The following is a 27,842-nucleotide window of genomic DNA, read 5'->3' as shown; positions in this document are numbered from 1 at the left end:
TACTGTGTAGGGAGTGCTTACTGTGAGGCCGGGGGGAGGATGGGGGGGTCCTACCGTCTAATGATATCACTGTTTTACGTATATCCAGTGAGAAAATTAAACAGCTAGTGTAGCCTCTGCAGTTTTGTAGGTGAACTACCAAAAGCATTGAGGGTCATTTTTATATTAGATGAAGGCATGGAGGGAAAAGTGCTCTAGGATTATCTATATTAGCTGTATACAGTACCAATTATTATGAGTATATGATAGTCTGATGCTTGAATTGCATTACAAATGCTTCAAACATTTGAAAAAAAGTTTCCAAAATGTCTTCCAATGTAATGCAACTCTCCTTATTTTAAGCACAAATCTTTGATAACAGCCAGTTGGTTGGTTTGATATAATCTAGCGGTTGTCCTTTAAATCCAGCCCATCATTTGGCAGCATGTTTTAATCATGTGGCAGTCATTCATAATTCAACAGATGTACCTTCTACATGAGTAAATGTGATAGAACAGGTGGCTGGATGCCATCACATCATGTACAGTCATTTACATATCATGATTTTGTTTTATGCACAAATTCCTGACAGTCTTCAGATTTTGTGAGTGAGTGAACATACAATTGTGACATCAAAGTAATAATTCAATCACAGGAGCATCTAGGAATGTATCAGTTTTTTTTTATTTTTAATTACGTTTATATTGCAAAGACATTCTCTATTCTCTGAGAAATTGAAGAAATTGAATCAAAGCCAATGGAGAATGTAAAAGACCATAGGAAGACAGAGGTTGCTTTCATGTCGGAATCTTCTCGTTGCTCATTATCAGTAAAACGTCAAAAGGATTTTATTCCAGAGATTTTCAACAAAGTTGTCAGCAAAAGTAGCAGAATATTGTCATAGCTTAGCATTTCCATGCTAGTGCCTGTATCATTTTGTTGCCATCTGCAACACAAGAAATTCATTGAACCCTTATCTCCGCACCTGTTTTCCATGTTAATTTCCAGGCCATTTTTCAGTATTTTACGTCAATGCCTTTTACAAGCTATAAATTTTTATTTTTATGGCAGTATAGTTAAATGTTTTTTTTCAAGAAAAATGTAGTTTTTAATAGCACAATTGTAGGGCTCACATATCCTACAAGCGAACTTTTAATAACCCTTTCTTAAAAATAGAACACAATCTGCCGTTGTTTTTTCTACTAAAGTTTTTCTGCCTTTATCGTCAACCTAAATAACATTAAAAAAATTCTCTAAAACAAAAATGATCTTTCTTTGCATAAAAACTGCTTGTGTCGCCACCCTTGAAGGCTGTGACTGTGGTAATCTTTTTATAGTTGTTATCAGTGTCCCCTTCCTTCCAAGAATCTTAAATCATGCAAATGAGCTTGAAAGAGCTCACAGATAACAAATATAAAAAGATTGCAACAGTCACAGTGCCTGGATCTATGAGTAAGTGTCCTGGTTTATACATGCCTAATTTTGATGGTAGATTTCCTTTAAAGGGAACCTGTCATTAGAATTTCACATTTTGACCCATTAACAGGTTCTCATGGGCTGTTTAATATTAATTACAAATCTTCTCTTATAATAAACATTCTTAATGCCATTCAGGATCACAAGTATATAAAAGTATAATTGGCTCCCTGCCAGCGAAGAGGATTAAGATGTGGATATGTCTGTGTAAGGCTGCAGTCCCTGTGTCATCACTGCTCTCCTAGCTCTCCCACCATGCTTTCAACTCCTGTGATGTGAGCTGAATGAGATTTTCTTGCAGTACAAGATCAACTCATGTCTTATAAGGGAGGAGGGAGCAGGAGGGAGAGAAAGAGCAAGTACAGCTAGGAAAGCAGGGATGACACAGGGACTACAAACTTGTATGGGCGCCCCCCTGACTTGCTGATAGGGAGCCAGGTACACGCTTCCATACTTTTAAAAGTGAAAAAAAACTTACTATTTTAAACTAAGATAAACTAAGATTGACAATTAGTATCTATGGTTATAAGATTAAAATGGAAATTCCTGAAGACAGATTCCCTTCAACCTATGCAATTTCAGTAAAAACAAGGATTAAACTAAATATATAAGCATACATACACAGCAAACTTTCATTTTGAGGAGTGTTAAACATATTACACTGGACTCAGACGCCATTTTACATATTGTCGGACATTTTAAAGACTCAGCATTCATTTCATATAACTTTGTGTAGTGATAACTAAAGTTTGGGTGTGCCCCTCAGCACACAAAGACTTAGCGCTCGCTAGCACCACCTAGTGGAAGGTATCCAGGTGAACATCTGGACATTTGGTTTATGTGAAGACAGCCAATGGTTCTACATTCCTTTGTGTGCTTACATCCAATAGTGTTACATTTCCTGGGTGAGAACACCCAATTATAGTTGCTGCTTTCCTAATTACACGCCTTATGTAAAGTGCCTTATGGTTTTCTATAAATGTCGGTCCCTCAATAAACTTATCAGTCTTGTTGTTTGCTGACTTCCTGCAAGGACAGGTTTCGTCTTTTCTTTCAAGTTAGTCAAATTCCAGCGCTGGACACAGACTCATTTAATTTAAAAGTCACCTTACAATGATTAGGGGTTTGAGCCCCAAGATAAAAATCTATAAGAATTGGCGTCCTGTGGGTGGCCATACTTTTATGGACATCTGACCATCGAGGTGACCTCCGCAAGAGTCCAGGCGGCCAGTGACCAGAACTGACAATGAGCGCTCGTCGGGGTAAGTCAAGTCTATTTTTGTCTACCTTGACTGTAGTTCTGTTTACTTGGCTGAAAGGGACTGGGTAAGGTCATCCCCTTGTGTGATATTATGTACTTTGCCTTACATGTCCATATATAATAGTATGTTCACTTTAATTGTAGCAAGGATCTCTTGTAAGGTGACTGACAGAGACTGGACGTAGACAGAGACTGTATGTTGTAGAAAAAGGTCTGCAGTGCCGTCTTGTGAATTGTTGATGTAGTTCAGAAAGTTTGTGATGGTGTTGAGATTTTTGTTCATGTAAGCGCGGATAGAATCTGGAAGTGTGCAGAGACAAATTCTGGCCAAATTTACGTATCTTTCCTTCGGGATTGGGATCAGCCCCGTGATGCATTAAGGACAGTAGAGACAAGAGGGACACTGACGGGAATTTTACAGTTGAGTGTTCTCCTTGATTTCTGAAATATTGTGTGAAGGTCTCTAATTTGTACTTAGTGATAGTTAGCGGGGTAGTCTGGATCTGTATTCACGGAGGATATCTATAGCCCTTGAACAAAATCAGGTTCACAGATTCCACAAAATGGGTAGTGAGCAAAGTAAGACTGTAACTGGACACTGCAGACCTAAAAAGGCAACTGACATAGTGTCACCCAGGAAAGGTAAAGAGTGGGTAAAAGGAAGTTATGAGGCATTGAAGTTTTAGGGTATGTTAGATGATCCCCTGAGTGTGCAAAGGTGGGAGACAGCACTTGATGAAAATGGTGGCTGGCTCAAAGACAAAAAGTGGCACACCCAGGCAGAAGGTTGTTTTGATGTAAGTAGAGAGTTAACGACAAAGGAAAGTGGATGGGGTTGATTACTGGAGACTTAGTGACTATGGACGGACCAGGACAGAGGGACAGGAATCCTAGAGAGTGCTCATTAAAAAAAAAAAAAAAGAAAAGAAAATCTTTTGGAATGCAGACCAGCACCCTCTTAGACTCCACCCCGGTATCTGGGGGTTAGAGAAGATGACATGCCCTACCATTTTTTTTCAGTGGCGACCATCTTAAGACAGTATATTCTTTTCAAGTCCCTGAAAGTTAATTGCCTATGACTCTACTGTGTTGGTTGTAGGAAAGCAGCTTCACCCTTAAAGCGTCCTGGTGGGTGTTTGAGATAAAATGCCGGCAGGTGAATATTTTCACCAATTTCAAACATTTGCTAAGGGTCTTGAGTGTGCAACGCTGTTTGTTTATTTTTTTTTACTTTAAAACTTATTTGATCCTGACAATTGCAGAAAAATTACTAGAAAAAGTGTTGCAATGTCTCTGGTACCTGCTTTCTGGAGTTGAAAGAGTTAATCAGGGTCAGATCTGTGGGCAGCTGTGCAGCTGGGCTTTGCCTTATCTGTGTCTGTGAGAAGTGGCCTTGAAGCACACAGAAAGCATCTGTGTTGTGTGGGGGAGACAGAGCTGACAATCTAAAAGCCTTAAAGGAATTTGCTTGTGAATTACATTACTGAAGTGACTTCCCACACTCTAGGAAACGTAGACGGTCCCAACAGGGCGGGACAAGGGGGGTGGTAATGGACAAGGATTTCAGCAAGAACAGTCCCCCTCTTCTGAAAGCCCCCCCCCAAATAGAGTTAGTGCCTTTCATTGTAGGACTCTTCCCTGTTGGCAAATGTTTCCCTCTCTGTGCCCCTACATGAGGATTACCAGTACCTATTTGCCTTTACCAGTTCAGTATTCCAGTATATCTGATGCAGTTTCCCACAAGGGGGGTAAAACTCCCCCAGCCAGTACTACACGGCCCTATGGGGAGTAGACTGGCAGACTAGCCCCTTACTGGATGTTCTCCTTTTCAGTATGCGGAGGACCTACTGTTTTTGTTTGCCAGGATGCATTTATTGACCTTATGTGTTTTCTGTTCCAGAAGGGTTGCAAAATTTCCTGAGACAAGCTCCAGTACTGCCAGGAGAAGGTGGTCTTCCTAGGCCACTGCTTCTCAGCCACAGGCAGATACCTGGCAGAGGGAAGAAAGCTGGCAGTCCAGAATGTGCCCCTCCCCCCGAGGTCCTAAGCCTCTTTACATGTTTCTAGGACTGGCCAGCTCCTGCAGCCTGGGATAAGGTCTGCTGCCTCCAGCCTGATGTTGCCCCTTTCTGACTGCATTGCCTCTTCCCCATTTGCCCTTAGTCAGGAGGCAATTGATGCATTCTATAGCCTTAAGCTGGCAAATCCTGTCTACCCTGGCCCTAGGCACATCCCACGGGATAAAACTTTTGTTTTATTTTGCACTGAGTATCTAGGCCACGCCACAGGTGTCGAGTCCAGGAACGTGGTGGCCTCCCCAGTGGCCCACTATTAGGCCAGGTTAGCCTCAGTCATGAGGGGAGCCCCTCATGTGTCAGTAGCTGCAGCCAGCAATCTGCTCAGCAAGGCCAGTGAGTTATCCTAAGAGACCCTAGATCACTCAGTTACTGTGCAAACCCCACATACCTTGCATAGTGTCCTCACCCAAGTACAGCCCAAGCATCTGAGCAAAAGCCAGACAGCTCAGACTCCAGTGTGCACTCCTGATGCCCCAGGAGACACTGATAAGGTGCACAGCTCTGAATCCTTCATTCTGTCGCCAGTCTTCCAGGATTCAGAGAGGGGGGAGAGAAGGGTGATTAACGCAGATGTTGAGTTTTTTCTCATAGGTGGCTCCAGGTCTGCAAGAGAAGACAGACGGTTCTACACTGGATATACAGTCGTCACTGGTGCACATTAGGTAGTACAAGCAGAACCACTCCCTCCACACAGGTCAGCGCAGGAGGTGAAGTGACGGCACTCAGGGAAGCGCTACAGCTGGTGGAAGGTAAAAGGGCAAACATCTATACTCAAGGTATAATTCTAGGGTCTAAACACGACTATGAACCCATATGGAAGGCTACAGATTTCCTCACCTCTGCAGGGAACCCCCTTTAAGCATGGCACGCTGGTTAAAGAGCTCATGGATGCTCTCTTACTTCCACAAGAGGTGGGGATAGTAAAAGTAAAAGCACACACAATTTGGTAACAAGCCAAGGGCAAGTATGCGGCTGACGGGATGTGAAGGCGGCTGCACAGATGGAGCCCAGAGACTGTCCTGAAGTCTCAGCGGTGAGTTCTGAGCTAAAAGTTTGATCCACAGGTGTTCCAGTCCCTGGTGGCCCGAGAGTCATAGGGAAAGCATGGCACGAGTGCTTTCCTGCTGCCCACCATTCAGTTAGGACCACCCTTAACAGAAAGATGGGATTGTCCCCTTTTGAAGTTTTTTTTGGCTATGCACCCAGACTAGGCCCCTACTTCCCACAGACCCTATAGTTGATGGCAGGAAACCAGGTGGAACATGCCACACAGTTGAGCCAGGTCTTGGAAAAGGTCCACAAAGTGTTTCTGATTCCTTTTTCAGATCCAGACAGAGACCTCAGGACGCATACCTGAAGCCTGGAGACTACATGGTGGTAAAGAGACACCAGAGAGAGAGTCTGGAGCCTCGCTAAGATGGTCCTTTCCAAGTCCTGCTGACCAGTGCCACGTCTGTGAAGCTAGAGGGAAGTCAGCACGCTTCCCACACTTACTGTTGCAAACTTACTTATTCTTCTTGTTAGCTGGTCTCTTCTGACTGACTGTATGCTCAGGGACACCCCAACCATGACTATCACTGTATCTATAGGGGTGACCAGGATGCCCCCAGGGTAGGAGACTTTACCTACGGTTGGTGCAACAAGACAATACCTTCTTTAACATTGACAGCACAGGTAACCCTGTATTAGCAGTGTCTGATGTGTACTGGATTTGTGGGGATAGGAGAGTCAGGTCAGGCCTAGAGACTGGGAAGGTGAGTGTACTGCGATAACACTTGTGCATTCCTTCCTTGTGATCCCCAGGGATAAGTTTGATAGGACACATAAAGTAAAGGTAGAGAATCCTAAAGGATTCTGGAGGTCTGAGAGAAGCACCTAGATGACAACGTTTATATAGATACAGTGGGAGCACCAAGGGGGGGTCCCAGATGAGTACAAGGCCCACAATCAGATATGGGCAGGTCTAGAGTCCATTATTCCCCAGAGAGCTATGAGTAAAGATGTTGGTTGGGTTAACTGGTTGTATTGTAATCAACAGAGATTTATGAATTATATCCGAGATGCTTCCCAGAATCGCATGGCTTTGGACATGATCCTTGCTGAGAAGGGAGGAGTCTGTAAGATGGTGGGAGTGGCTTGTCGCATATACATCCCGGATGGCATCGTCCCCTATGGATCCATTACCCATGCTCGTGAAAAGATTGAAGGACTGTCCAGGGAACTCAAGAGAAACTCTGGGGTGGACATTTTGTCCTTCACTTTGTAGTTGGGGGATTGAAAGGGTTTCCTTTAAGTGGGGGTGATATTGGGGATTGTGATTTTGCTCTCATCACTTGTTGCGCGTTGTGTGATCCCCCTCATCAAGTTCACCATGTCCCAGATGGCCGTCCAGGTGGTAGGAACCATGACAGGAGAAGTCCCGGTGTGGAGGATACCGTCTTGTTGAAGAACCAGCCTGTTAATAAACCCATAATCTATGGAAACACAATTATGTAATTTGAGTATTCAGGCCTGTAACCCCCGAGTGACTGGCCTCCAGGGGATCTGGTGAAGAGTTAACAAGTCCAGCAGGTAAGGGCTTAGCCTACCTGTGGGTACCTGGAGTTTGAGGAGGTCACTCTGGACAAAAGTTACAGGCCATGCAAAGCTCAAAAGGGGGGAAATGTTAAAGATATTACACTGGACTCAGACGCCATTTTACATATTGTCGGACATTTTAAAGACTCAGCATTCATTTCATATAACTTTGTGTAGTGATAACTAAAGTTTGGGTGTGCCCCTCAGCACACAAAGACTTAGCGCTCGCTAGCACCACCTAGTGGAAGGTATCCAGGTGAACATCTGGACATTTGGTTTATGTGAAGACAGCCAATGGTTCTACATTCCTTTGTGTGCTTACATCCAATAGTGTTACATTTCCTGGGTGAGAACACCCAACTATAGTTGCTGCTTTCCTAATTACACGCCTTATGTAAAGTGCCTTATGGTTTTCTATAAATGTCGGTCCCTCAATAAACTTATCAGTCTTGTTGTTTGCTAACTTCCTGCAAGGACAGGTTTTGTCTTTTCTTTCAAGTTAGTCAAATTCCAGCGCTGGACACAGACTCATTTAATTTGAAAGTCACCTTACAATGATTAGGGGTTTGAGCCCCAAGATAAAAATCTATAAGAGGAGCATTTTGTTATGCAGCTATTATACATTGTGGCCATATAACTTCTGCATTGAATGTTACAAAAGCAGAAATCACCATTAAACATGCAGTGTTAGAGGAAGACAGCTGAATTCTTGCACATAAATAAGCATGCACTGTGCATCCACTAATATATAACCCTTCATTCCTGCCACCGTGTGCTTCTCAGCTGTTTGCTTTTAACTTGATGTTAAACTATCAGTTTGCATTCTCAGAACTAGTAGACAGAGAACTGCAGTATGACATATTGCAGCAAAGGCTTTCACCGTGATCGCCGCCGGCAATGCTGCCAGAGGCTTCAAAAAGATGGCGCCACGGGGAGCGGTGATCCGTTGCCATGACAGCATCGGGTCTCACGAAGGCCCGAAGCTGTCTCGTTTTAACCCATTCATTACAAGGTGCTATCAGCACATTGTAATGAATGAGGAGTAAAATCCCCATATACTGCCATATTTCAGTATGGCAGTATATGTTAGGATCGATCAGACAACCTAGGGTTAAAGTACCCTAGGGAGTCTGAAAAATAGTTAAAGTAAAAAAAGTTTTAAAAAAAAAATTATATTAAAAAAACCTAAAAATTCAAATCACCCCCCTTTCCCTAGAACTGATATTAATATTAATAAACAGTAAAAATCATAAACACATTAGGTATCACCACGTCCGAAAATGTCCGATCTATCAAAATATAATAACGTTTTTTCACTGCGTTTAACCCCGTAACGGAAAATAGCGCCCGAAGTCAAAAATTACATTTTTTTGCCATTTTGGAAAATATAAAAAAATTCATCAAAAGTGATCAAAAGGTTGCAGAGTTCTAACAATGATAGCAATGAAAACACCATCAAAATTCGCAAAAAATGACACCACCCACAGCTCCGTACACCAAAGTATGAAAAAGTTATTAGCGCCAGAAGATGGCAAAATCAAAAAAAAATTTGTACAGGAGGTTTTAATTTTTTCAAATGTATGAAAACATTATAAAACCTGTACAAATGTGGTATCCCTGTGATCGTAGCAACCCAAAGAATAAAGTAGACATGTCATTTGGGGCACACAGTGAAAGCTGTAAAATCCAAGCCCACAAGAAAACGTCGCAAATGTGTTTTTTCACCATTTTCACTGCATTTGGAATTTTTTTCCCGCTTCCCAGTACGCGCCATGGAATATTAAATACCGTCACTACGAAGTGCAATTTGTTACGCAGAAAATAAGCCATGACAGAGCTCTTTATGTGGAAAAATAAAAAAGTTATAGATTTTTGAAGGTGGGGTGTGAAAAATGGAAGTGAAAAAACTAAAAAAGGCCAAGTCGTTAAGGGGTTAAAAGGCTCACAGGTATATGTTACCAAATGCAGTGCTGTGATGTAGAGCAAGAATCTCTTACTTAGAATCAAACACTCCAGGGTCAAAGTGGTAGACATTTTTCTTATTATTTCAACAACTCTGGTGTATTGTATTTTTTTACTTACATTTTGAACTGTGGAAATATCTTATCAGTGGGTGAATCATCTCCTAACAGTCTACCTAAAAAACAACATATTAGTTAGTTAGTGAGATGAGCTGGTCGGTTGAAATTCAGATTCGATATGTTTGTACAAATTTTGCTTTAATTGGTACGGGGTACAGAGTTCGGGCAGAACTTTGATCCAAACCTGAAACCAATTAAAGTCAATGGGGACCTGGATCTAAAAATGGCTGTAAAATGGGGGTAGTAAGGACTAGAGAGCTGAAAAATGGTGAAAATAACAAGGCATTTGGTTTTTTAAAAAAAAATGGTTATGGAAAGTACTTGAAATAATAACATTACCTTAAAACAAAAATAAACAAAGAAATAAAAATCAAAAAATAATTCTAAAAAAAACATGTCATAGTGGTTATAGGTGCTCTAGGTGTTCAAACCCAGTTATTTACATAGAGGATTAAAGAATCAATTGAAAAAAAACACACCCTTCCTCTCACTGGTTAATGGCTCTCTGCAGTAAAAGAAGCATTGGGAAACCCACAAACACTTAGCACTGTGGTTGAATATGGTCTGGGTGTTTAGGCCCAGTTATTTTCTCTGTGGTAAAATAAGCAATAAGAAGAAACTCAAATACTTTCTCTCACTGTGGTAAAATGTGCTCTGGAAGTTTAGGGAATGTGTAATTTGAAAAATTTTGAGTTGAAGCTCCTCGAATGAGGAATTTAAAAATATTTAATTTATGTGGCCATTAAAGCTGTCCATCTCCACTAGGCTGATTGGGAGCATTTCAAAACCCAGCACCTAGTCAGGACTAGAACTTGTGCATGTGATGGGCAAAACTTGAGCTTTCTCTCCATGATTTGGGGGATGGAGAGCTTAATGGATGGTGTGGACAGACTTGGTAATGGGTGGGTGCTGGCAGTAGTAAATGTGGTGGTAGTGTTACATACTAACTTTGTAGAGTGACAGCTGTCCTTGGGAGGTGGTGGAACAGGTTGGGCCAACTGAAGCAGCAGGAGAAGCATAAGGTGCTTTCAGGCTCTTTTGGTGTCTCAGTCACTTCAGCTCATATTTACTCTGAAGCTACCTGGTCATAGATGAGGTGCTCATGTTATGTGGCTATTGGCTGACCACTGTGCCTTTCCCCCCTTTTGCTACCTCTGCCGGCTGCTTTTTGCTTTCTGGCCACCACCTTTTTGTTCAAAATATAAGCTGCCTTCTACCCAGGTCAGGAGCTCATCATCACCACTCCCTTCTTCTACCACCTTCTCCACCTGCACATCGCAGAAAGCCAGAACCATTAGCAGTTTTGGTGTTTCATTGGCATCATAGGTAAGAGCACCTCCAGCTCAGGTTTAAAAAGGTTTTAGTGCTTACCAAACAGCAATTGCCTTCAAAATACTAGTTATTAAAATGCCAATTGTAACACTGACTATGCTCCCGGCTTGTAAGAGATACCAGTGAAATACACTCCACTAGATATAGGTGAAAATCTCACCTGATAGAGAGTAGCTCTTATTGTGTGCTAGTAGTAAACTGATGCAATAGGAGTGTAGGAGTAGAAGTGCTGATGGCTCAACACCATGACACTGGAAACAAACCTGTTTCACAATAGCTCTAGGTGTTTTGCAGAGAATACTCCCTGTTATCTCCTACATGTATCTGTACATTCTTGTTTCCTTAATTCCCCATTAAAATGGGGGGAATATTATATTCCGATTAATTACTTCCTGTGAATTAACTATTAAATGCAAAGGAAGCTTGTAGGGTCTACCTTAGATAGGTCCTAATGGGAAATACAGGCTTAGGGTCTTTGTTAGTCTGTAACTAGTGTTTGTAACAACTGCAATCAGGTGTAAGGTTTGTGGCACTAGATGAGATGTATAGATGTATAGATATTTGAATTTTTATCACTGAGCAGGAGGAGGCTAAAGTACATAGCAAGAAAACTTGACTGATATCAGTGACCATTAGAGTAATACCACATGGAGTGGTTAGAATGTAAGTTCCCGTGGAGTTTTAATTGTTGGGTGGTTTCATTTTAATTGGTAATGTGTTAATATGTTTGCAGGTACAATGCAGTTTTATCTGCAGAACCACATTAATAAATAATATAAAATCCCACTAACATAGAATTATCCATTTCACAGCCACCACATGCACACTCCAAGTGGTTTTACCTTTAGAATTGTTTATATTTAACTTTTAGATGAATTTAGGAATTATAATTAGGTACTGTAAATGGCATCCTGAATAACAAGTAGTAATTATTCTCTATATATTCATAATATGATCATTTCTTCATTACTTGTCTTGTCCTACTATAGACTTAAGTTGAGCACCATTTTCCACAAGTGCAAAAATCAACACAATATTTCTTTTCTAAAAATCAATAATTCCTTTAGGATATAAATTGTAGTTGTTTTGTGAAACACTGTAAGCTACACCTTCAGCATTTTTGTGGAAAATAGAAATTCCCTGGATAGCTTTTGCTTATGCCTGTTTAAAATAATCTCTCTTCAGGGATGTTACCGGGGTGTACTTTAACCAGCACCCTGCTCTGCTCATTATCAAAATAATACTCTCATCTGTTTTGACAGGAAGTACTCATCTGCATTCTCAGCCAGAGGCAAAGGGCTGCCAGTTGGGCAATTAGAAATAATTGAATGCAATAAAGCCGAAAAGAATCCTTGTTGAAATAGAATGCAAAAGGCAATGCCTAACATGTTCATAACTGTTATTACAAAAATGTACTTGGGGAACAGATTCTAGCTTTCTCTAACTGATAGAATTAAACTGATAGCTACCCGAAAAACTAAATTTAGAAATGTAAAGACCTAACTATGTATATAATTATGAAGGATATATATACAGACTGTCTCCTTCTACCAAGAGAGTACGAAACTAAACACGTGTATTGACAGTGCAGTTGGCTTGACAAAAATATCCCTTAAAAACACAGAAGCCAAAACTTATCTTATGCTTCAGACTTTTTTTTTTAGACTTAGTATTTGATTGACATTTTAGTGGAAGTGACCTCAGCAAAAAATAGTAGAGTTCAAGAATCAGATTTTGCTCAATGAAAATATGTGCTTTCTTTTTTCTTTAACTTTACATGTACAAAATATGTTGAAAAGTCCTGAAAATCCATTTTATGTTCTAAACTGTAAATGTAATATTCTGTTACTTTTTTATTGATCACAACTCTTTAAGATTGCTGATCAATATTTTCAAAACCTGTCAACCTTGCTGATCAAAAGTTTGAAGCACTTTCTTCTGCTTCATATCCTTTCATTTTTCCCTTCAAAGCAGTTGGCCGCCGCCATTTACTCTAGGATCATTGCTCCCCGAGGTCACAGAGAGCGACAACCTTCAGTAAAATGGTGGGAAAATGTCAGGAAAAGAAAAACATGTTTGATTAGTGCTAGAATTTTGCGGTGCAGGTTAGGCTGAGCTTGGTTGAACCTGATTCTGAACCGCACTTATCTGAACACGACAGTCTAACTACTGTCAGAAAGAACTAAACGTTTTATTAAGTTCTATTAAGTTTTATTAAGTGTGTCTTTGTAATCTAGTTTTAATGGATTAACAAAATTGGAGAAATTGTAACCTACTCTGGAGTGCTAGAGAAACCACTTTGGTTTTTGGATTACTGTACTTTTTGGACTCTAAGGCGCACTGGATTATAATGCGCACCATCAATAAATGCCTGCTAAAACATCTAGGTTCATATATAAGGCGCACCGGATTATAAGGCGCACCGGATTATAAGGATGAAAGGATTTTTTGTGCGCCTTGTAGTCCGAAAAATACGGTATATCTTCACTGGAAACTACATGACTTTCTGGGATTTTCCTCCCCTTCTCCTTTGCATCCGTGGAATTCGAAGACAACTTGAAACGTGAACTCAAGTGAGCTGACCTCTATTATAGATCCTCCATAGGTATTGTTAATAAAAGTTTTAAAGGCAAAAATACACAACCTTTATCAGTTTGTGAATCAAAGATCATGTGGTGGCTGAATTTTACAGATCTAACACTGTGCCAGAGGTAGTGCTGTATGATGCAAGTTTTTGTGGCAGAAAAGCCATCCAAACAAACAATAGCACTCTAGAAAGCAAGGTTTCCTATAATAGATTTACTAAATAGAGAATCCAAATACCCATTACCCCCCAAAAGAACCAAAAGCAGAATACACTGAAAATTTTATAAAATAAAAATTGACCTGTTACCCATTAATTATAAATGAACTATTGTAAGTGTATTTCAAGAAGACCAAGTTTAAGGAGAATCTGTCAGCAATTTTGGCCATGCAACATTTCATACAGTGTTAGGCAGCAGTACTGTTGAATCATACCTTTGTGTATGTAGCAGGACCACAATTAGACTCCAGGATTGCAGCTGGATTTGGTGCTTTTGTCTGAGATCTCTTTACCAAACACAGTACAGCCCCTCTCCCTGAGTCACTGCTGTAGTAATCAAACAAAACCTGCTAAAGCACTGACCCATACAAGAGGGGAGAGGCTGTTCTGTGTTAAGTGAAGAACTATTCTTTGTATGTTTCAGTTTACATTTCTTAGACTTACAATATCCATGTTTGGGATACAGCATAATACCCTCAATTATGGATCAAAACTTTTGCATATTGATTATCCAGAATTGTTCCTTTACTCAAAATATGTAGCTACCCTATATCTTACCCTTTGTTCTTTAATGTTTGTCTACTAGAATCACCATGGTAGTTTAAAGGTATAATTAAAGCATACTTAACTTTTCAAGAAAATTTTAATACATCAGCATCCCATGTTTTTACATGAAGAATAACACTGCTATAACCTTCTCATTGTTACACAAAGGGGATTATTTATCATTAGGCAGGCTCCTTTGGACAGTTCTATGTGTAATTTTGGAGCTCTTCTGCCCATCAGCTTCATTACAGCGGCTTTGGCACTTTAATAAATGTTTTCATGGTCTATTTTCTGTCTGGGATTGTCTTAAAAAAGTCCCAAAAAGTCTCAAAATGCATAAAAAGTCATGAATCTGGCTTTGCACGGTGTTGCACTAGCAGTAGTTCTATATTTACGCCAGATTAATGAAGATGTGTATATAGTACTGTGACACTTTTTAGCAGTGAAAAGTCTCAAAAAGCCTCAATGTGACTACTTTGAGACTTTTTTACGCCAAAAAGCCCAGGAAAACCAATGATAAATAACCTCCAAAGTGTCTATGTTTTATCAAGCTATGTTGTCAAGCTGTTGTCCATCTTCGTAGCAAGACAGAATTAATCAGAAATGCTAGTGGAAAACACATCAAGGAGGAACTTTGTAAGTGCCATCTTTTATGCATAATGAGGGAAGTGGCTTTAAGAAGGACAAACAAGACTGTGAGCCATAAACTCAAGCCGCCCAAAGGCCCAACCTGTTTCACTCAGCGTATCCTAGGTGATAGTGCCTAAGCCAAAGGGGAACATGAAACAGGAAAGACAAACACCAAATAAGATAGTTCACAGCTAGTAAAATGATGATTTGACCTCCTTGACCTCCTTAACCTCCTTAACCGTTAAAAGGTGCCAGGTGATATGTGAGAGAGCACAGAGGAGTGTGTTGCTGTCAATCATCAATGGATCCCTACTGCCGAAACAAGTCAAGCAGCAGGACAAAAAAAAGTGAGGTGCTGAATCTATCAAAGCAGCACAACAAGCAAACACTTGTCACACTACAGGAAACTAGCAAGACAAAGAGATAAAATCAACACCTCCTCAGCCACAAGTTATGAATCGAGTATGACTTTAACACTGATTTTACAGTATGCTTTCCCAAAATACATGTATTAAAACAGAATGCTCAGATGAGTTTTCTTATGGAGATGTGTGTAGCACATCATTTAGTGGCAATGATGGGCACCTACTTACTGGACCCAAGGCCAGATTATCATAGGCGCTATTGGAGCACCACTGCCAGGCCCTGCAATCTGGATTATTTTGTGAGGGGCCCTCAATGGTGCCGATGATTACATTAGGCACGCAGGGCCCCCAATCTACGAGCTTGTTCCCATACTTTACAGGTCAGCATTCTGCTGCATGCAGACTGACCTGAATACCTAGCACTGATTGACTGAGCTGGCTTCCAACCAAAACATAGCCAATCACTGGGCCTCTGTGACCTGACATCAGTCTGTAATCGACCCCTGTTCTGTGACATCACTGTGTATAAACCTCCTGTACTGTGACATCACTGTGTGTTTTAACGGCCTGTGCTGTAACATCACCGTATATAGTAACATATGTGTATAGTTACTTATATATATATAGTGTGGTAAGTTATTGGTATGTGGTTTATATATGAAATAAATTGGTGCACAGTGGAGTCAGTTGGGGGGTGAAGAGTATATATGATATAAATGGGGCACCATGTGATCAGTTACAGTGTGAGGGGTAAATATGATAAATGAGGATACAGTGTGGTCAGTTGTGGTGTGAGTGGTACATATGATACATGCAATGTCATCAAGTGGTTAGTTGTGGTGTGAGGGGTAGGATATATGTAGAAGTCAGGAGTGAGGAGTATATTACCTTGTTTGTTTTATAAACCCTCAGAAATGCGTGGTGGCTGGAAGAAGTCACCATAAATATCAGACCAAAAGGGAGAGACAACATCAGGGACATCACCTGTAAGTGATTAGATTGCACTGAAGCCTCTGTGCAGGACTGGTATCTACTACTTTATGGTCCCTATATGATGGTAAATACTGGTCTGTGTGTATAGGTTAACATTAAGTTATTATGAAATGGTAAAGGTCATGGTTTAGTGTATTTGGGCCTTGTACATAGTTATTATTAGTGTTATTGTACCTTGGTGGTGTTTGTATAATAATAATGGGGCTCATTTATTAATGGTCGCACTGTGCACTTTTGTCGGACTGTGCACATTCTTTACGGCTAAAACGGCTTGCACATGTATTTTAGATGTGTCTGTGCTGGGATTGTGTTGCACATGATCCTTTTGTTGTGCAGCTGTGCTGGCTACCCTGCAACACAAATTAGGGGGCGTACTGTCGGATGGTCTGACTGATTCGAACTGAGAGCTGTATTTAACTTTTAAATTGTGTCGCAAGCACTAGCCCTAAGATGCACCACAAAAAAAGTTTGGTGAACTCTGTCGGACCTTTGAAGAAACACATTCATGATTTCTGCCGCACGATCTTAGTGAAAAGCCGCACGCTGCATTATAGATGAACAATGCACTTTCAGTGAACTTGATTAATCGGGTAAGTAAATGTGCTCCAATCGTTGTGAATATAAATATCATACAAAATTCATATAGGAATAAAACTGAGTATAAAAAATTCCAGGTATATTGATACAATAGTAGAAAAGAGACTTCAATTACAGAGAATTCGTGGAAGCAACATGTTATCTCTCTACTAATGGCAAAGCACAAAACTCAGGTAAGATATTACTATCAACTATTAAAGTACAATCTAGTTGAAACAAAATTCTGTCAGCTTGGATATGAACCAGTTAATAAAAATATGACAAGTTGGTTCTAAAATTTAAACCAGAGGGATATCGTGTGTCTTGCCTAAAGATCCAAAAAACTTCTCTTTGTAATAAGATCTTCCTTTTGTTACCTCCTCCTTTTGGGGGGGAGAATTTTTTCGATCCCAAAAAAACTAAAAGTGGACGTTTTCCCAAGGGGTGCACTAGCAAAGTGTATGGATGCACCTGACATATTACACAATAGATTTTTCGTGCTGTCTCTCAGGTGCTCAGCTATTCTGGTTTTCAGTTTGCGAGTAGTGGAACCCACATAGAAAACTTTACATTTGGTGCACTCTATAATGTACACCACAAAGGTTGTATCGCAATTAATAAAAGTTTTTATTGGATATCTGTTTGTGCCATCAGTTGTATAGAAATGATCTGAACGTTTAGAATAAGTGCAAACATTGCATCGTGACGTGCCACAGCGAAAAAATCCCTTAGTATCCAACCAAGTCTGTCCACCTAAATTCTCACTAGTGAACAAACTCGGGGAAAGTATGGATCCCAAAGTTTGTCCCCTCCTTGACACAAAGTTGCAACCACCTTTCAAGATGACATTGAGTTTGTCATCTTGATAGAGTATCGGAAGATTTTTCTTGAGTATATTTACCTCTTGATCAAAATCAATACTGTATTGGGTCGCAAAAGTTACCATAAAATTGTTAAGACTATTTGGTTTAGTTTTAGTTTTTTTTTTTATCAGCAGGGCAGCAGGGCAGAGCGATTTTTACGGTTCCCTATCTCAAAGCCTCTTTTCACCTTTCATCTAGAATAATTCCGGGTAAATAATCTATTACTTAAAGGAAACCTACCACTTGTAGTGGCAGGTTTCCGATGGAAATACCGGGCACTAGCTCAGGGTGAGCTGGTGCCGGAGCTTATTTTAGTTAGTGTTTTAAACCGCGGTATCGCGGTTTAAAACACTTTTTAAACGTTATAGCCGGCGCAGGCAGGTACGCGCTCGGCGCTTATCGTGCACGCGGCTCTCATTCACTTCCTATGTAGCCGCGTGCACGCTAAGCGCCGAGCGCGTACCTGCCTGCGCCGGCTATAAAGTTGTACAAGTGGTAGGTTTCCTTTAATGAATTTGCTTGGTGCAAGAAGTCCTTCTGATCTGAACAGTCTGGTGAACGCCCCTAAAGGGATGGTTTTGACTGTATGTGCCGGATGGTTAATAAACGCATTATGGATAGTGTTCCCTGCTGATGTTTTCCAATAGAGAGTAGACAATACCTTGAAGCTTTATTAGGGATACATTAAAACATAGCAGTATGGGACGGATTACCGCCTACGCGTTTCGAGCAGTCTCCTGCTCTTAGTCATGGCATGGTAATAATGAAATCAAGTAAAACTTTAAAGGAAAGTAACCGGCTTTTTTTGACATTTCCGGTCCGAGGACGCCTCCCCAAGGCAACACGCTCACACCAGTCGATGCAGGTACACGCCCTATTAAGAGCACATTGGTGGATGTTTCCTTTAAAGTTTTACTTGATTTCATTATTACCATGCCATGACTAAGAGCAGGAGACTGCTCGAAACGCGTAGGCGGTAATCCGTCCCATACTGCTATGTTTTAATGTATCCCTAATAAAGCTTCAAGTTTTTACGGATGTGCTGCGTTACAAGTTCTCTTCGATTCCCACATACCACACCTGCAAGTCTGGCAGGCAACGCGACTGCACTCCCACCGCGCTGGATTCGCAGAATTCTTTGCTTCATGTCTCCATCAAACTTGTGAAACATCCAAGACCTTGGAAGGGGTGAGCTGCACATGCTTTTCTACTTTATCAAACTGTTACTGTACCAGAACTTTTTGTGTGCGTGCTCCCCAAGAATATTTATGTCTTATATACATCATCTTCCCACGGGGTCACAGGATAACAAGTAAAACGAGACAAAAATACCATTGAATCTGGCGTACCGGTGTCAAACCTATTGTTAACCATGGAATCAGCTGTGAATTACACCACCCGTGTTACACACCAGGTGCTTGATGAAAGAAACCGCAAACTTGCAGAAATATTCAGCGTCAATATGGTTACTATGTCTAAGGATGTAGAGCTAAAAGACATTTTTCACAAATTGGATAAACTCCTCTTGCAGGAACTGAAAACGTGGTGGGACCATAATTCCCTGAGCTCATATATAACAAAAAACATGATCCCTAGAGGACTCCGCATTAGAAAAAGACCCACTACAGTCTACAATGATGATTTCCTACAAAAATGGGACAAAACCCTCTCTGATTGCTCACTAGCTTTAATGAAATTAATTGTGGAGGAGGAAGCCAAGAAGCTGGTTACCCTCAGACAAGAAATTGACAATGTGGAGCAGTCCTTGGGAGAATTCACCATTACAGCAGAACGTCAAACACAGTTGGACGCTATTCACACTGGTGTCTCCAAAACTGAGGAATCTATAATGGAGGTAAAAAAGAAAAAATTCCTAAGGGATTCAGAAGACTATTCCACAGGTCATATCTATACTAAAAGACCGATAGAATCAGAAACCCCTCGCTCTATTTTGAGAAAAAGAAATAAGAGAAGATATAGAAACAAATCATATGTAAGAAAAGTGTCTTTCAGTTCATCTGAACCAGACTCTGATCTGATCGTGACGGACTCTGATTCATCCAATTCTGGGAAAACACCTAGTACAACAGGTCCCAACAACATCAAAAACAAAAATCGAAACTATAATTCCAATAAGAAAATTGACAATGTATCTGAACCCTCAAAAAACGAAGACGGAGGGGGGGCAGGAGACACAGGCGGTACCGCTTCAGCAGACAAGAATTATACAACTCGCAGCAAGAAGAAACATCCCCACTGAATGAAATCTCTAATGATAATGAAGACAGTAGTTTTCTAAATCTGTCTGCATGTGTGTTCTCTTCTGATCAAATCGAAGTCTTGGAAAAAGGACTTAATTTTGTACCCACTGAACGTTTTGATTTATTTAATACTATACTCGACGTTAATCGTTTTATTAGGTCTCTAACTCTGAAACGTCATTTCTTTGAATGCAGCAATGATACAGAAAATGTTTATAAATTTGATTTACATGATGAAAATGAATTTAAAGATTTAAACTTCAGGGACCAGTGCGTTTTGCTCAATCTAAAAAGCATGAGGGACAGGTCAGATATAGAGAAATACATACATACGGTCCCAGTGCACACCTCTAACAAAGGTTTCTATCCATTTAATTCTAGAGTACCGGCCATGGACCAGTTCCAGTCCTCGGTGGAGCGTGACCTGATTAAACTCTTTGACTTACAGTCATCCTGTCGGGGCAACAACCTCCCCCCCAATCTTCGATCCGCTTTATATAGCCTGAAAAACAATGACAATATTATCATAAGGATGGCGGACAAAGGGGGCAAGGTTGTTGCTCTTGACAGAGATCTTTATAGGACCATGGCCATGAACATCCTATCTGACAATAACACTTACAGAATGTTAAAATCTGACCCTACCACGATTTTTGAAAAACAAATCAGGTCCATAATACAGGAAGGCATTGATTTGGGCATTATATTGGAAAAACATCGGGATTACTTATGTCCCTCCAATCCCATCATACCCATATTTCATGGATTACCCAAAATCCATAAGGATAGCTTTCCTCCCCCATTGAGACCCATTATATCGGGTATAGGATCGTTAAATGAAAAATTATGCGAATGGGTTGATGGCTTACTTCAACCTTTAGTTACAACCATACCAGGTTATCTTAAGGACAGTAAGGAAGTACTCCGATTTTTCGAATCATTTGTTTGGCACAGTCACTACACGTGGATCACGTGTGATGTCAATGCCCTCTATAGTTCCATCCCCCATGATTTGGCCATAGTAGCCCTAGCACATCACCTGTACAAATCCAGCAATTATACAGAAGAATTGTGTGAGTTTATCATTGATACAGTTAAATTTTTACTCTCACACAATTATTTCTCGTTTGATGACATGTTTTTCTTACAGACAAGGGGTTCGCCAATGGGGGCCCGTTTCTCGCCCTCATTGGCGAACCTTTTTATGTCTTGGTGGGAGGAAGAATACATTTATTCAGATCGGAATCGTTTTGGGGATGGCATCGTCTGGTACGGGCGGTACATCGACGACATACTGATTGTGTGGTCGGGAGATGTGCCGTCCGTGCCAGACTTTGTCACCTACCTTAATGATAATAACCTTAATTTAGGCTTTACTTACAGTGTGGAAAAAATTAAAATTTCATTTCTTGATATAACACTAGAAGCCTGCCCTACTGACAAAAGGGTTTTCACGGATTTATATAGGAAGCCCACAGCAGGGAACACCATTTTGGATGCCCGAAGTAGTCATCCCCTACACACAATCAAATCAATCCCTGTGGGTGAACACACCCGACTTAAGAGAGCGTGCTCCAAAGAGGATACTTATTTACAACAAACCAAAACTTTGAATTCTAGACTTTCTGTCCGTAATTATCCCAATTGGATGTTAACCAGAGCTTTGAAAATTAACGAAAAGAAGGATCGACGTGACCTTCTTTCGTCTAACAAAATATCTTCAAGTAGTTCCAATAGTAGATCCCCAAGGGAAAATAAGGTTACCTTCTCGACACGTTACAGTACAGATTATGATCAGGTTGTAAAAATTCTAAAGAAAAATTTGCCTATACTTTATCAGGACGAAAAACTCTATGCTATCCTAAAAAAGGGATGCAATTTTATATCTAAGAAAGGCAAATCCCTGGGCTCCATACTTTCACCCAGCCTTTTTAGGAGAGGAAAAGTTAACAACTACAATAATAAAACTTGGCTAAGTACAAAAGGCTTTCATTGTTGTGGTTCGTCCCGATGCAATGTATGTGTATATACTAAACACACAGATTCTGTACACACAGCAGATGCCTCCAGAAAATTTAGCATCAAATCTTTCATCAACTGTGATTCCGTATTCATAGTTTATGTCATAGAATGCATTAGCTGCAATGTTCTATATGTAGGATGCACAACTAGAAAATTGAAAACTAGGATTGCCGAACATTTAAGAGATAGTACAAAAGATCCCCTACACAACATGTCAGGTGCATCTAGACATTTTTCTAGTGTACACTCAGGGGACCTGTCTTCTTTTAAATTCTACGGCATAGAGAAAATTTTTCCACCCAAAAGGGGGGGCGATATAAGAAAAATCCTCTTACAAAGAGAAGCCCTGTGGATTTTTCGTTTGGGCACACGGATACCGATTGGTCTAAATGCTAAAACAGATCTTTCCTATTTTTACTAAAATTAAGAAAAATATTTTTCTCGTTAATCGATGCTGTTTTTTCTTCTGTTATTATTCTCTTTTTCTTATACATATGTCAATCTTTCTTTTTGTGCATGGTCATTCATCTCTATCAAGATTAGACCCAGCTGTTTTCCTCAACATGCACTTACCATTGCATCGCAGATTATGTTTGCTAACTCTTGTCGTAAATCATGTTTTCTAATGTTTATCATGTTTTTACTACTCCACGATAATTGTTATAACATGCGCTTCCCACAAGCAGAGTGGTTTTAAATCTCAGCTCCATGTTTACAATATTGGTTTACAGCCCCGTTATGTATTTTTGTTAACTAAGAAGTATGTTTCGAAACAAGGGGATTTTTGATTTGTATTAAATCTAGTGTTACATGCATTTTCCAGGTGTTCGCGTGCCCCTCTAGAGGTGTCCTTTCGTTCTGTATATAATTTTTTTTCATTACTATTTTTTCATTTCTTTATTTTGTAACCGGCTTTTTTTGACATTTCCGGTCCGAGGACGCCTCCCCAAGGCAACACGCTCACACCAGTCGATGCAGGTACACGCCCTATTAAGAGCACATTGGTGGATGTTTCCTTTAAAGTTTTACTTGATTTCATTATTACCATGCCATGACTAAGAGCAGGAGACTGCTCGAAACGCGTAGGCGGTAATCCGTCCCATACTGCTATGTTTTAATGTATCCCTAATAAAGCTTCAAGTTTTTACGGATGTGCTGCGTTACAAGTTCTCTTCGATTCCCACATACCACACCTGCAAGTCTGGCAGGCAACGCGACTGCACTCCCACCGCGCTGGATTCGCAGAATTCTTTGCTTCATGTCTCCATCAAACTTGTGAAACATCCAAGACCTTGGAAGGGGTGAGCTGCACATGCTTTTCTACTTTATCAAACTAGACAATACCTTGCCTTGTGACGGGCAACCTTTCAACAAAAGATTGAGGTATGCAACAAAGTCTGGTATCGACGGCACATCACCTGACCACACAATTAGTAGGTCATCGATGTAACAACCATACCAGACGATGCTGCACCCAAAAATGTTCCGGTCTGAGTAGATAAATTACTCTTCCCACCATGACATGAAGAGATTTGCCAATGAGGGTGAAAAACGTGTCCCCGTTGGCGACCCCCTCGTTTGGAAGAAAAAGGTTCCATCAAAGGTAAAATAATTGTGGGAAAGCAAAAACTTTGTGGCATCAATAATGAATTCACACAGCTCAACAGAGTACGAGCTATATTTGTACAGATAATGTGCAAACGCAATGATAGCCAGATCATGTGGTATTGAGCTGTACAAGGCATTGACATCGCATGATACCCAAATATAGTTATCTTTCCAAATGAATTTTTCTAATGTTCTTAGTACCTCCTTGCTGTCTCCCAGATAACCCGGAAGTGTCATAAACAAAGGTTGTAGCAAATTATCTACCTATTCACAAAGTCTCTCATTAACAGATCCGATTCCGGAAATAATCGGTCTGGACGCTTCCTCCTGAATGATAAGTTTCATCAGTGCAAATGAGCACTCTGATAATATTTTGTCCCATTTGGACAGGAAATCCTCATTATAGACTGTGGTGGGTCTTTTGTTGATACGAAGACCCCTAGGTATCATTTGTTTTGCAAGGTAGGAATACAATGAGTTTTGATCCCACCAGGTCTTCAATGCTTGCAGCAACAGTCCTTCTAATAAATGAAATTTATTTTTTAAATCCACATCTTTGGCCAGGGTGTCTGAATTGACACTAAAGACTTCCGCTAGCTTGCGGTTTCGTTCATCCAGTACTGAATTGGTGATTCACACTTCGTGGCTTCCACCTGGCTCCATGTTGAGCCTTGCAGTCAATTAACTAAAGTCAAGACAACAGGAGAAGTCTTAGATCCTCCGATTCGTGCCCTAGACCAAACAAATTTTCATAGCTGGGGAGCTCGCACTAAGTCCATTTGCAAACGTAGCGATAATACAAGAAAAAGTTACGTGCAGCTCACCCTTTCGCAGGTCTTAATAAAACCAGGCAAATGAAGTAAAATCAGCCGTGTGAATCCAGCACACCAGGAGTGCAATTGCGATGTCTGTTAGGACTGCAGACATAGCATAGGGATTGAAGAGAAAAAATTCCAGCTACAAACGGTGTCCACGTGCGGTTAAAACACTGTTGTCTTTATTCAAAAAGTGTAAAAGCAAAAAATATAATTAAGGCAAACAGCCTATAGGTATGGTAAACACTGGCATCGGGTAGTGAGGGGACGGGTAGCAGCCTACGCGTTTCAGAGAATCATCTCCTCAGCCATGACTAATAAACTGACTACCTCCAATAAACTGCTTGTAATTTCAAGTAGGATATGAAATTACCTTTTTTTTAAATGAAGTCTCACATGTGTATGTACAGTATATATCTGTATATTGCAGTACATTGTATCATTGATCAGAGCCTACAGGGTTAAAAAAGTAAAAATTTAATTCACCCCTCTTTCCATAGAACATATATAAAAATAAAAAATAAAAATCACAAACATGTTCGGTATCCCCACTTCCCAAAATGCCCATTCTATCAAAATATGAACAAAATTATTCCCGTCCGTGAACAACATAACGGAAAATAGCGCCCAAATGTCCAAATCAACAATTTTTCGGCATTATTTTTTCTCTAGCAGATCAAATTTTAAGGCACAAACTTACCCCAATGTATGACCCTTTTATTGGATTTCCAATTAGATCATTTTGTTTCTTTCTAATGTGTTATGTGAATTTAATGAAAGTATAAACATAGCAGCTTAGTTCTTAGTTAGTGAATGAAAGAAAAGGTCAGCCCCAAGGTGTTCTGTATTGATGGAACCATGGGGACTTACAATAAATGAAATCACTGACAGTGCGTCTGCCTGATCGACAGTGATAAAAGTCACATCGGTGCTATTGTCATATTAGTGTATTCAATCTAACAGCATGAGTGTTGGTCTATACAAATTGTCTTATACAGAATATATGATTCTAATATTTTTGACTCAATGTCCTTCAAAATATTTAAAACAAAATGTATCTTATCTAAACCTTACACTACAATGAGATGATTGTTGTTTATAAACAATGCTGTACAAAATGTACTTAAGAGTGTTCTGTACATCATTGACTATGGATTGGTAAGTAATGCACTTTCTAGCTAATATGAGTCTTTGAACTACAAATGTAAAAATTGCCTAATTATTACAATACATAAGATTTAAAGTCAAAGCTGTTAAACTATTTTGACCTTTGTCTAGTCTAAAGAAACTGGAAAATTGAGTATTATTTTATATTCTCTATGTTTAGGAAAGTGACCTTGTACTACTCAATAGGGGGAATCTGGAGTTGAGTTGCTATACTGGGCCCAGTAACATTATATTGTACAAAGGGGGGATTACAATGCATACGTGTAATGGGGGCACTATACTGCATATGGAGCAGGGGAGCTTTTCTATTGTAGTGGGACATGGAGGGTTTAAAACTTTAAGAGGATGGGAGGCATTATACTGTATAGGGGGTGTGGGTAGTATATTGCATTGGGGATGTAAGGGCCATAGGTCATTCTACTAAATAAAGTGCATAAGGGCCTGAATGGGCTTATACTGTGTAAGCAAGATATTCTATCATGGACAAAATTTAACTATTGGATGATATACTTTGCAGGGATCCAATGTGGCAACAAGGGGATACTTGGGCATTACACATGTGGGGTCAAAAATGAAAATTTTATCATGTAGGAGTACTGTGGAGAGTGGCCACTAATGTGGCAATATACTGTGTTAAGGGTACAATGGGAAATTCCCCTGTATGGGAGAACTATAGGAAGGGAGGCACTCTTATTAAGGGACCTAGTGTGATCTGAGGGGATCTTGAAGGATTTTGGTGGAGATTTATGACAAATGTTTCTAGCTGCCAATGGCAACCATTCAGAGCTCAGCTTTCTTTTTTCCACTGCTGTTTATAAAATGAAAGCTAATTGGTTTTGATAAATGAGGCCCAATATCTTTTCTTAGTTAATAATATTTCTATAAGACAATTTCTGACAGTTAGTCAGAATGTTACCACCTAGTTAGATACGACCATCACTGATACATAGTTAAATGATATAGCCACATCTACATGTAGCTGCAGGTTGTCAGAATTAATGGGAGGATTTAATGTGGCTTCACTAGGGATATAAATAGCCATCCCGGAGTGGGGAGATGGACAGGCATAGGCGGTAAGGGGTAAGAATTGCCCGGCCTGCCATATTTACAATAGTCTCTGCTGGAAAACTGGGAGAGACTATAGTTGAAATCTCTACCAGGTTTGATCTCGCTAAGAATGCATTCTGGTGGTGGTGCAAGCCTCCGGATATACTTAGAGGACAGATCCTGTTTCTACATCAGGTGTGCGGTGCTTCGGAGGAGGGAGGTTAAGACTTTTAATCGCATGCCCTATTATTACAGCATAGTAGTCATAAAAGTGTCTAAAACTGTTTATACCCCATAAATGTTAGTCCAAGGTATTTTAGACAGTTTTGTAGATTGATAAAGGCATTTTAGACAGTTTTGTAGATTGATAAACCTGTCCTAACCCTTGTAGCATCTCTGCTGAAGCTTACAGTTGAGAGTTGAGGGGGATCACCACAGTAGATTATCTAAAAAAATAGACCACCTTTATTTGAGTCGATGAAAATAATTTAGTTCATTTTATTATTTATAAAAAAAGTTGGTTTGTTCATTCATTAAATATATATAGTATTATATTATCATCGACTTTCAAACTAGAGTTTGAAATACCTTTTCCAGCTCTGTATCTTTGCATTACTTAAAAATTGTAATTACACCAGGACATAATAAATGCAACCTGACAAATTAAACTTCATTTACTTCCCCAAATCAGCTGGTTACAGAAGTATGATCTTGTAACTTCTTGGAAGCCGAATGACATTTCAATCTGTTTATAGCTGTCAAATGAGTCAATCTCACTGTGCATGCTAAAAGAATACATTGGCTCAAATATATGAAAACTGGATCAATCTGCCTTCGTGCAGTTTGCTTCACTAATGTGCAGTTTGTTGCACACTCTTAGTAAATCTGATCTGTTTTCAGGATGTGCACACAGTTGCACCCTTTTCTTGGTGCACTTTGCTTCATGCTTTGTGACGCAATTGTGGCGAAGCAAAGTAATAAATGTGCCGTATCTAAGCACTACCATACCCCGTTAGGTGCAGAGTTTTCTATCATGTCTGTCATAGTGCAACAACGAAACAAAAGTGGTACAAACACTTCATAAATAGTGCAAGTTCATAGCACCCTATTTTTGGTGCAAACTAAGTGTTACGTCCGTGCCAAAACGCTGCACCATCCGTAGGTGGCGTTAATATCTGTGTGAACTGTGCCTTAATGTTTGTGTTTATGTCTGCCACACCCATCAGATTCTGTCTTGCAAGAGTTAATACTCTGGACCTGTAATTGCTTGCTCCTTCCACCTGAAACAGTGCCTAGTTCCCAGTGTAGCCTGGTCTCCTTGCTGGTTTATTTTTTTGTCTCCTGTGATCTCTGGATCTTTAG

General features: G+C 40.1%; 1 long non-coding RNA gene across 1 annotated transcript; it reads right to left on the bottom strand.

Moving 5' to 3' along the window:
- Nucleotides 1-662: 662 nt before the first annotated feature.
- Nucleotides 663-27,833, bottom strand: LOC140116719 (uncharacterized). The gene is made up of 3 exons (XR_011852936.1): nt 27,738-27,833; nt 9,454-9,508; nt 663-925 (listed from the first exon to the last, which is right to left on the bottom strand). It is a non-coding gene; the product is annotated as an uncharacterized lncRNA (long non-coding RNA).
- Nucleotides 27,834-27,842: the final 9 nt, after the last annotated feature.

This window comes from Engystomops pustulosus, chromosome 2 (genome assembly GCF_040894005.1).
Source record: "Engystomops pustulosus chromosome 2, aEngPut4.maternal, whole genome shotgun sequence".
NCBI classification, from domain to species: Eukaryota; Metazoa; Chordata; class Amphibia; order Anura; family Leptodactylidae; genus Engystomops; species Engystomops pustulosus.
The sequence above is the reverse complement of the archived record's forward strand: the minus strand, read 5'-3'. Positions and strand labels throughout refer to the sequence as shown.